The sequence below is a fragment of the Sander lucioperca genome, chromosome 4, assembly GCF_008315115.2.
Source record: "Sander lucioperca isolate FBNREF2018 chromosome 4, SLUC_FBN_1.2, whole genome shotgun sequence".
In the NCBI taxonomy this organism is placed as follows: Eukaryota; Metazoa; Chordata; class Actinopteri; order Perciformes; family Percidae; genus Sander; species Sander lucioperca.
The window spans coordinates 34,190,318-34,202,631 of record NC_050176.1 but is presented as its reverse complement, the minus strand read 5'-3'; the positions used below and the strand labels follow the sequence as shown (position 1 = coordinate 34,202,631).

Below are 12,314 nucleotides of genomic sequence, written 5' to 3'. Positions count from 1 at the left end.
TATCAATGCACTGCACTAGATTTTTAGGGGGTGAAAATTGGAAATGATCTTGCTCTTAAGTAAGGGCTTTGTTCCAAAAAACAAATGTCACACAACAACATGTGGTAAGAATTTAGGGCAGTGGAGAGGCCGTAAATGGCTCAACAAGACACACACAAGAAAGTAAAGGCTCTCCTTGTGATGGCTGACAGGACAGTGATCACAGTAATCATTCGGTACCATCAACCCTATTTATGTCCCAACCCCTCATTGCTGCTCCTCACCCTGAGCCAAATGAGCAAGAGGCAAATAAGATAGGTGGAGTCCTGAAAGAAAAACAGGAAAAAAAAGAGAAAGAAAGATGGAAATCTCTGCCTCTTGCTTTTGGGAAGGTCAGCATACACAGCACTTCTGCTGTCATAACAAAGGAAAAGAACATTTCAAGGTAAACTAGCATTCTTTACACAAGCTTTACCTCTCACTTAAACTGTTACTTACTTGAGAACATGCAGATACCCAAATACCTAATAAGTTTTGCCAGGGCGATGCTTAAGCTAAAGCCAACCAGATTATTAACTCTGTTTGAACTCTTACTAACAGACAGAGGCCGCTTCCCGAGACAGTTTAATTCCTCTGGATTAGAGCAGTAAATCTCAGGCACGTGTAACAGCCAAGACAAGGCGGAGGCACAAAAATGAGCAATGAGAAATTTAAGCACATCATTAACTTGCTGCTCTGGATTCACTACATTAGCTGCATTAAACATTAGGTAGTAAAATACTTCAAATTCAAGTTGCTTTTTAACATTCAACAGCAACCACATGTAAAAGAACCAACAAAGTACTGGTCAGTGAAGGCACTGAAGAAGAAACATCATAAACAAGCATGTTTCCCTGGGGTTTTCATGAACAGGATTTTATTAATTCATGAGGGACACTTCATCTAGAGATACTGAGGGCAAAAGCACTTCAGAACAAAAGAAGCACAACTTCAAATTGCCAGTTTCCCTAAATTTTTAACCAATTTGCAGCCGCCTCACATCAGCCACTGGCTCACACATTTTACAGCTGTCTGTCTCTCTCTCCTCCAAGTCATATTCACACACAGAAAGAGAGACATTACTGTACATAACCTCAGGCTGTCTGAATGTACTCAAGTGCTGAGCATGTTATACTCAAATGGAGCTGTGCAAGTAGGAATGAAGAAAGGGAGTGGAAGTACAAAGAAAAACATGCACAAACAACGTTTAGCCCAAATGAGCCTCAGTAGATACCCTGCTCATTTAGAAAGTGAGATTGCAGATTTGCTGAGGTGCTGAGAGATCCACAAAAGATGCATAACATGTTGGGTTTTGTTGCCAATTAACATAATTCTCCAATTACAAACCAAAATATTATTGCACTTAAAGTGGCTGCTAGGCAATAAATGGTGAGAATATAATATTGTAGTTAGTAGCAGAAGTCTCCAAAGACCCACATTATTAGTAGCATTTAATGTTTGCACAATTCAAATAAATAAATAATAATATAAAAGAATAAAAACTGTCCAACATAAACATCAACATCTAACTCAGGACTTACACCCCAAGACAACTGAAAGGACAGACACTGTTTGATGTGCACATGAAACTCCACCATCAGTATCAGAGACGTGTTACAGTTGTCAGGATCACTTAGACACACAGCTCCTGATCTGCCCTGTACAAAAACATTCATCACATCAATCTGCCAAAACTTGCTGAGGCAATGTGCCCTTGCTTGAATGATTAAACTCAAGTAGACAAACAATAGTGTGTGGGCTGGGGTTTGAATATCATGATGTCAACTCTCTTGTTGGCAGAGTGAAAGGCCTACTGCAAAGAATGGATGAGGGCCAGGCTGGGACAAACAAAACAAAACAAGTAGTTGAGATCACACAGCACACAATGGATGCCCTCCCTGTCTGTGGCCGCCACACGTTTTGCTCGGCGGACAGCCGCGTGCCCCCGCTGACACCCCCGCTCTCTGTCGTCTGCCGGCTTTTTGTTTTCCTGTTCGTCAATGCAGGGTATCATGCCAGCACTTGTGAAACCTAGGTCAGGCACTTCTGCTTTATAAATACAATGAATGAAGTGTGTGTGTGTGTGTGTGTGTGTGTGTGTGTGTGTGTGTGTGTGTGAGCCACCTGCTAGGACAAGACACAAGAAAGAGGGGTTCTGGATTTGTAGGGTTTTATCTCCAAAGCCCAGACAGCGAAAATGTTACACCAAGGCTTCATCTTTTTGACTTGCACTGATTTAGTCTATGACTATGGAGGTTCAAAAAGTTAATTTAGACACTACTACTACTACAACTACTACTACTACTAGGAATTCAGCATAAAAACAACAGCATATCACTGAACCTAGGCGAGAATATTCCTGGTTGGACGGAGTCATTGCACTGGTGTCAGATGGTGCTGTATGCTAATGACAGCACAGAACAATAGGTGGGCATGCAAATTTCATGGCTGTTGACCTGAATGGTGGTGTTTAATCCAGATTTGGCCCATGCCTGACAGTCAGATGGAACCCTTATGTGACCCTAGCTAGTCAAAGAGGGAGACAGTTTTACTAATCTGTAACTGCCAGCATGTTTCACCGTCCTGCAAATGACAAGACATCATCCCGATTAATACAATAAAGGGGTGGGCAAAATTCGGACACCTTAATGAATGTAAACCCTTTAACTTTTGGCACAAGACAGCAAAGCAGCACATCCCTGTTAACACATGTACTGTCAATACTGTAAGACAAGGGTTGATTTAGAGTATTGGGGCCAGGAGGCCATCATCATTAGAAGCATGTCATGTGAAATCATGCCACAGTGCATCAGTGTCACGCTAACCAACAGCCACCTCCCTCCCGTGTATGCCCCCAAAACCCAGCAAACTATGCACCATGAACTAGCTGGCTGTTATCTTTCTGACATGTTGGTAATCCAAGATTTGCTCTTCCTCTGGGGCTGATTTCACTCTAGTAAGTAGGCCTGCACGATATTGAAAAAAACTGACATTGCAATATTCTTTTTTCCTGCAATATATATTGTGATATAAAAAATACTGGAATTTTATAATTTATAATAAATCATTCTAGAATTACTGGGGTGATTTTGTAGGGAAGAGCATCTGCACTCCAGGAACCCTTAAATCGGTGTCAATCACATTATATCAGACACAGACTTGTCTTGTAGATTAGTGTTATGTTTCCAACTTCGGTGTTTTCCGGCTCCGAACCATAGTTGGGACAGACCTCCTGTTTCTTTAGGCTAACTCAATTAGCTTTAGCCTGGCTGGTAGCTTTTAGTCTGGCAACTCTGCGGTGAAGAATAGTCGGGAGACAACGTGAGAACGTTGTAACACTAAACAATGACTACTGTAGCTTCACTGTGTCTGTAACACATGCCGCTTACGGTACTTCTCTACATACACATAGCAGAGAGCCTAACTTCCCATTACAAACCCCGTCACATACACACATTGCCTACATGGCTGCCTGTCTTAAAGGGAAAGGGTTGGCCGGTAACATTAGTCATGGAAAATGAGAACTGCGCAAGTCTTCTTTGTGTATCAAGCAGCAAAAAACTTTTAGCATTTACCTTGCACGTCCTGCAATGTGAATATTGCACAAGCGAACACAGCGATGTCAATGCTGAACCGATATAACGTGCAGCCCTAATAGTAAGTATTTTTATCTTACCATGCTATGAGTACTTCTACTGTATTTGGTACTTAAATGTTTCACACAAGGAGTTATGTATGAGACCTGCGAGTTCTGTTATGCACACTGTATGCATCAAAAACATCAACGAGACTGAGAGATAAAGAAAGAAAAGGAGATCAAAAACCTAATTAAACCCATCATTTTGTTTTATGTCATTGAAACAGCATGAATTTCTTTCAAGATTAACTGTAACTGTGTCTTCAATGTATTACGGAGGATACAGTACACCCACTTAACTACTGCAAAGATGTAAACAAACAAAGTCATTACATCTGAGTGTACTGTCCCAATTATCAGTGCCGAGTTCCATTTCCACTTCCTCTCTCATTCCTCAGCTTGCTGTGTGTACTGAAAAGGCCTTTATAGATTTCAGAGACGAGCAGTTCAGCGGTCTAAGCGGTCCAGGTCTGTTTCCAGCCCCTGATTAATGGGCAGACCGGCTGTCATCCTGATAACATCACTGAGTGAAAAGGATCGTGAAAGGCAAACATATTTCAGGATTTTTAGGCAGATGTTTTTGGAGAGAGAAAATCCATGTTCAACTTATGTAAACTTTTAGCCAGTACAGAGTAGAAACCTAAGGTATATCCCCACGTTTTTTCTGAAAAAAAAAAAAATACTTTAACTGATGAGTATGTAGTACGCTCTTGCTACTTTTCCAAGGCCAATGAAAATCTACTGTAATTAATTTTCAAAAATCCTTTTAGAAGACAGACATTTTTAATGGCACTGATTTGCAGGATCAGGTGAGCCAGACAGGACAGCAGGGGTATTGTTTGCGACAGCTAAAACTGTATGTTTATGCAGACTGTTAGACCTGATAGCAGTGACATGTAAACTCAATCTACTAAATGCTTGTACAGATGGCTACATGTAGGATAGTTGCTTAGAACACTTGGCTATTTAATGTGTATAAAGTGTACACTACTAAGAAAGGGTCAGAATACCAATTTTGTTTTCTTAATTGTAGCCATTAACATGCTTTCATTTACAACAAATATAATGGAAACAAATTAAAGTAAATAAACTAATGCAGGGTTTTTCAAGATTGGGGAACTATTAGAAATAGCATTTTATTGAGGAATAATACATTCCATTTAAATGCATTTAATGCTTTATGTGTAATTTTTGCATTTAAGACTGTAAATAATGTTTTGTCCTCAGCCTTTGTGAATGTCAGATCAAATGTAATCGATTATTCACTAACACCACCCTGAGTATTTATTCATCTAAAAATTAGATTTCCGCTTATCGCTATGTACCACATTGATCCCTAATGTTTTAATAGTAGTACCACACGCTGACTGGCCGTTATGTGTCTGGGTCACAGGGAGCTGAAGGCTACATACAACCCTGGACTGTATCCAGTTCTCTGCAAATGCACTGGTGTAACAAGAAATGTCACCAAATAGTCAATGGTTTGACCTCCATTATCTGTTCATGGACATTACCTTGATGGAGCAGACTTTAGATTTGATATGTCACGAATTCAGCCCCTCTGATCCTGGTATAAGGAAAAATTATCTCTTATTTTACGAAAATAGTTCCCCGAAATGGGTTTCTGAAAACATTTTATGCGAGAAATAGGCTATGCAGTTGCTGAATCTGTCTTCATTACAAAGATTTTCGTGAATTTTTGAGAGGCTGCCGTTCCTCCAAAGTGTCGACCTATGAAGTTGCACGTGATCTTGATGACAGAAAGCTGGTTGGTGTCATACTTGTAGTGTTGCCACTGTTCCAGCCAAGACACAGCAATAATTTATGGCACTATGTCTGTCTAATCTGACATAGTGACTGTCGTGAAAAACAAAACAATTGTGTAGTCTGATCCTGGCATAATACAGTAATCAATGCCGCATAAGTTCTGTCCCTGACTCAAATTCTCAGAGCCAGATGCACTAACGCTTTTGCGCCCACTTCAGGAGTATTTGTTTCGCAACGTGCACTTAAAAGCATGGTGAGGTATGTACAAACAGGCCGCACTGAGGTATAAGCACAGACTGCCTGTCACGGGGACTGAAAATGGCAAATTGCACTTTTCCATGTCAGGCATATGCATTCACGGGAGGGTCAAGGGGAAAGTGGGAGTTTCCCATAAAGAGATAAGAGGGGAAGCGAAAAGTGCGCCTAATTATGTATTCCGCGGTATGTACAAAAACCGCCCGTGAAAGTGCGCCTCTATTTTGCGATGAAAATTCTCTGCCTCTTAAAAGCAGGTGTAAACCTGGAAGCGGGTTTCCTCGCATAAGCCTCCTGGTGAAATGGCAGCAGTAATCCGAGCAAGACGAAGATAGGCCAAGGAGACAAGCTGAAAAGATTTTTGCCACAAGGATCACACTTTCAGTTGAGTGAACACAAAATAATTAAGCGTTACAGATTAAGCAGCCATGCAATATTACAGTTACTGGAAGAAATCAAAGATGACATTGAATCTCCGACTTAGTGTTCACATTCCATTCCAGCAGTTATTAAACTCCTCGCTACATTACAAATATTGGCATCAGGATCATTTCAAACAGTCATTGCATCAGCAGTGGGAATACCGCAGTCTGCACTCAGCCGTATCATAGCACAAGTACTGAACGCTTTGGTACATCGCAATTTACGGTATAGTGGGCAGAGAAAGGTGCTGACTACCCGATGAACTGCAGGTTTGGTAAATACGACGTAAGCTGAAGTATCACAGCGTGCGCTTTCTGTGGGTTGGCCATGGTGCTGATAGCGCTACATTCGCAAATGTACGTACATCTGCCCCTCAGTGTGTCCAAAAAGACATTTCCTAAACTTGCATGGGTCATGTAACTGAAGGGTGTCAGCACAGTGGGATAAATAGTCGGGGTAATAAGAAGGACAATTCACCCTGTTCTTCTGCTGTTTCCGCCTTCCGTCTTTTGCCAACACATTTCTCAGTCAACTATTCTGAGCTGATAGCAGTCTTGATGTAGCAAGGTGTAGCCAGGTCAGTTGCAGCTTATTGGTGGTGTTCAGTACTCACACAGGATAATCTACTGTAGTGGATACTGTAGCGCCAATGTGACATTCATACCCACCTCACGCAATGATTGGCCAGCCGTGCAGAGGTGAGGTTTGAACGTCTCTCTCTCCAATTCAATATTACACTTTTGCTTTATCACAGGGGCCTTCTCCTCTTTGTCACTATTTCTACAGTTCCCTTGAATCAGTTCTTAAATTATTTCTACATAATAATGCATTGATTAGAGTGGTTCTCAGACTTTTTTCAATAATGTACCCCCTTTGAAATATTTTTCAGCCAAGTACCCCCTAAACAGTGCAAAACATTTTGGGTAGATATAAAAGCCTATAAAAAGAGGTACAATGCTGCACCTGTTTAGGCTAAACAACCTTGTAACTGAAAAACACTTAAATGCTAGTCTACATTTCAAATGTTTAGAATCCATCACTAAATTCATTCATTATTAAAGTATAAATATTTTAGGAATTATGCATAAAAAAATATCTCATGTACCCCCTGCAGTACTCCAAAGTACCCCTAAGGGTACTAGTACCCCAATTTGAGAAACACTGGATTAGACAATACAAAGTAGGGAAATCTTATTTTCCGCCTGCCAAGTCAGCTTTGAGATGTAAAACAGGGGTTTCTCTCAAAAGCAGCAGCTGATTCTGCTGGCCATGATAACCAAGATCTACAATTAACATTCAGTCTGAAGAGCATCTTTGAATCGAGGAGGGAGAGTGGACAGAGATGTATTGTGCAAGCACGCTCACACACACATGCACGTCCCTGAATGCACAAACACACACACACACACACCTGACAGCTGCACTTTAACCCTCCCTTCCAGCTTATAGGTCTAATTATCCGGTGGTGGCCAGGGCCTCAGTGGGGGGCCTCTCAGTGTATGTGACGCTGTGTGTGTGTGTGTGTGTGTGTGTGTGTGTGCGTGCATCAGTGGGAGGGGGCTGCTGGACCGGGTGGCAGGGACCTGTGATTTGATTTTGAAGGAGCAGATGGCAGGCTGCTGCTGGAAGGCATTTGGAGCATGTGTGCGTTTTGTGTTTTTAGAACACACTACATAGTATTTTAAGCATGATTTCGTGATTTATGAATGCATAGGACATTACATCTATATATATTTCCTATTCCTTTACTTTTTATATAATGCATCTCTGACATGTGCACAATCCACGAAAAGGCTATATTAAGTCAGCTGGTAAACTGTGAATCTTTCACCTCTAAAATCAGTATGGGTATCAGAAATCCCATATCAGTCAGGCTCTGATAAGGACACACATTTATAGGTCAAGGTGCAATTTTGTTGCTGTCCAATGAATCAAATGTAACTTGGTGGAAAAGCCTCCTAATTGTCAAGCTAAATAAATCATTCTCATCGGATTGACAGAAATTGTTACAGCGACGAAAACGTTTCGAAAAGCTTTTCTTAGCTCATGAAAAGTTTTGAAAATACATGATTTTTACGGATGATGTGGTCCTGATGGCATCATCGGCCTGTGACCTTCAGCACTCACTGGATCGGTTCGCAGCCGAGTGTGAAGCGGTTGGGATGAGGATCAGCACCTCTAAATCGGAGGCCATGGTTCTCAGCAGGAAACCGATGGAGTGCTTTCTCCAGGTAGGGAATGAGTCCTTACCCCAAGTGAAGGAGTTCAAGTACCTTGGGGTCTTGTTTGCGAGTGAGGGGACAATGGAGCAGGAGATTGGTCGGAGAATCGGCGCAGCGGGTGCGGTATTACATTCAATTTATCGCACCGTTGTGACGAAAAGAGAGCTGAGCCAGAAGGCAAAGCTCTCGATCTACCGGTCAGTTTTCGTTCCTACCCTCACCTATGGTCATGAAAGCTGGGTCATGACCGAAAGAACGAGATCCAGGGTACAAGCGGCCGAAATGGGTTTCCTCAGGAGGGTGGCTGGCGTCTCCCTTAGAGATAGGGTGAGAAGCTCAGTCATCCGTGAGGAGCTCGGAGTAGAGCCGCTGCTCCTTCGCGTCGAAAGGAGCCAGTTGAGGTGGTTCGGGCATCTGGTAAGGATGCCCCCTGGGCGCCTCCCTAGGGAGGTGTTCCAGGCACGTCCAGCTGGGAGGAGGCCTCGGGGAAGACCCAGGACTAGGTGGAGGGATTATATCTCCAACCTGGCCTGGGAACGCCTCGGGATCCCCCAGTCGGAGTTGGTTAATGTGGCTCGGGAAAGGGAAGTTTGGGGTCCCCTGCTGGAGCTGCTACCCCCGCGACCCGTTACCGGATAAGCGGACGAAGATGGATGGATGATTTTTACAGGGCTGCGATGATATGGGAAACATCCATTAGTTTGTCTAGCCACACATGTTTTTTCACATGTGAAAAGAGGCTTATCAAGGTAGGGAGGCTCCATGACAGAGGGATCCAAACGAGTAAAGCTATTATTGAGACATGTTTGGTCTGGGAGAGTGTTACCTCCTCTTCAAGCAGAGGGGAGCAGAGGACAGGGGAAAGTAAAAAGATTAAAGTTAATGCTTTTCCACTCAATTCTCTAAGTAGGCAGTATTTAGAAATAAAGACTGTGTTGTCAGATTTATTTTTGCACTGGGAATTTATAAGATTAAGCCTATGTTAACAAAAGCCCCTACGTACTTCAAACTGAACTGACTTATTATCATGGACAGGGTATTGTCAGGTGTCCAGCTCTGGTCTCAGGGTCACATTACAGGCTTAATGCGTTAATCTCTAAATTAGACTGTCTCAATTCTGAGACAGTCCTGTTGAGGCCAAGAGAGTCTAAAGCAAACAGTCCTTTTTCAAAGTAGTGAATGAGACATTATGGCAAGAACACACACTCACTGTCTTTCCAATGTCTGGCTGGGTCGTTGCTCCAAACTGACATAGAATATAAGAGTGAGTGTAACTTTCAAGCGAAGGCTATATGACACAGAATGCAATAAAATAATTGTACATTCTGAATATTTTCATCATTATATTGCTTAAAAGTAGGCCTGTTTTGGGTTTTACTCAGCAAACCTGATTAAATGACAGCTGAAAAACTAGAACAAGCAATTTTGGTTTCACCACTCAAAAGAAGTTAAATTCCCAAAGACTTTACAACATTTAACAAACTGCCACCGTCTGGCACACTGTAGCTGCCTGGCCAGGAAAAAACCCTCAAAAGAAATCGGTCTAATAACAAGCCAGCCTCTTCTCACGATAAGTCAAATTGTCAACTCTCAACATGGTTTTTACTCAATAGCTAGTAAGACAGGATGGACATCACAAATGTATCACAAGCACCAAACTTACTGTACTTAAATGCACCCCATAAAGTCCAATGCAACACTCCTCGTGGCAATCCAGAATGTAAAATGCCTGGAATGAACAGCTGGTCTGCATAGCTGATCTAGTTGGAATTTACTAAGAGATGAAAATACAGACACATCAAGGGTTTATGTGAAAGATATGGGAGTGAATTATATATTGTATTATATTAGAATCTAACAGGATTCTTACAAGAAGCATTAAGGTGTGCAGCTGTGGGCGGTGCATTTATTAGGCCATGATTTATTTCAGTACCAAGTTTTTAAACATATCAGACATTATTTACCATCTTAGGTGTGTTAAACCATGTCTCCCGAGTCCCCACCCAACCATGTTTACTATAAACACAGATGAAACCTTGATAGAAAAACACAGGATAGAGGAAAACAGATAAATTTACTTTAAACGTTATCAGCAGTCAGTCACACAGACCAACGAACTGAGGTTGCACTGCTTCCTGTGGGTTCAAACACTCCTTTGGCCACAACCCCAATCAGGGATGTCATGCATACTATTATATAATCCTAACAAGTCATTAGAAACTGTGCTCCTGTACAGTGCTGGCTTGACAGAAAGGATGCTGGGCTGGCCCTGTCAGAGGTGAAAAGCATCACTGTTGTCATGAGTCATTTGTCTGGACTGTCTGTCCTAGAAAGATTCCTGTTGGCTCACAGGAAGCAAACATCAGCTGGTTTGGTTGTCAGATTAGGATTAGATTAGGATTTTAAATATTTGATGACAGGAGATTGTTCTTTGTTACACCTTGTGGTTACAGCCTTATGTCAACCCTAACTATTACTCAGTAAATTCAGTTTTTAGTGGTTTGAAAATTGTTTCACTCTAACCCTAAAGCCCAATTGGGATTATTAAAAGGTCCAATATGTAATCTATTTACTGTATTTAACCAAAGAATTACCACAATATGTCATCAGATATTAAACAAATGGATTAACAGAGATAGATTCATTGTACCTGACCTAAACAAAAAGTGGCATCTTTCTAAACAGTTGCATGACGTGGTAAAACGCAGGTAAATATTGGAGATGCATTTAAAGGATGGAGACAGTTTAGAGCCCAAAAGGACACCGACTTGGCTAATTTCCTCCTAAACAGGTACGTTAAGCGTTGAGCTTCATTAATTTCTATCACTGCTAACATAGTAGCGATGGGAATTTTAGTCATTTGAACATTCATGTTGTGCAAAAAAATTGAGACACAGCTGGTAAAGTGATCCCAACTGGTTCTAACGCCGTCATGCTAACAAATGCTAAAGGCTAACGTTACCGGAGGACCGGGCAAGCGGGCGAGCCACGGCTGCTTACAACCATCATGATGGGACATATGACAGAAACCTCAACTTTGACTTCCTCATAATGGAAACATGCAATTTAAAGTAACCCTGTAGCCTGAATTGTTGGATTGGGACACAGCTTATGTTCTTTACAGGTCGCTCTGCAATGTATGTAACGTTATGTTACATTATGGAATATTCTTGTGGCTAACGTTACCATCGCCAGTTCAAGGTTATATGTTGGACTGTATGATTCCCACTTGGTTACAAACTGGCATGCAACCATAATGTATAATACAGTGCATGGACAAGCTGTATAACGGGGTCTGGAAAGTAGTAGTACCGAAAATCTCCCCCCTGCCGAAATTCTTCCCCTTGTTCTGTTCAGCGGCCATAGCCGACAGACGGTGACCTGGGTACAGTTGACCGCTAGGTCGCGGTCATTTTTAGAGGTTGTTGTTGTTACATTTAGATAAAAGGTGACAGCCAGGTACAGAGCACCGCGAGAGCACAGGCTTTTATGGAGTAATGTCTGGCAATGCGAGACTAGCATCAACCTAACATTGACATTGTGGGATGTTGGGTTTAGTGTTCGCAACCTGGCTAACCCTGTGAACTTTGACGCTGGGGATGAGGGGCCGGGGGAGACGACTCTCTCCAGTATTTTGAATTTGGACTGCAGTAACTATTTTAAACGCTAGCTGTCAGTATTACATATTGGACATTTAATAATAAAATAAGGGCATTTTATCAATTATCAACACCCCTGTATCTGTGAAGTAGTCAATTAAAAACACAGCAGTTCAATCCCTTTGAAAATGTAACAATACTTAGCTTTTAAATAGAAGCCATACAGCTGATAAAGTATCCAGTGTAATAGTTACTTCCAGCCAACTATTTTTTCTTGATTTTATGAATAAACACAACATTATTTGAGTAATTAACAGCTGTGTTTGGAGCAAGGCAGAGCAAAGAGACATGACCTTGTCTACTTACATGAACAGTTTCAAGAAATGTGATGTG

At 41.7% G+C, this 12,314-nt stretch overlaps 1 protein-coding gene across 7 annotated transcripts in view; it reads right to left on the bottom strand.

The window, feature by feature from the left end:
* Nucleotides 1-12,314, bottom strand: part of dclk2a (doublecortin-like kinase 2a) — a 49,426-nt gene that overhangs the window by 26,119 nt on the left and 10,993 nt on the right. The window lies entirely within an intron of this gene.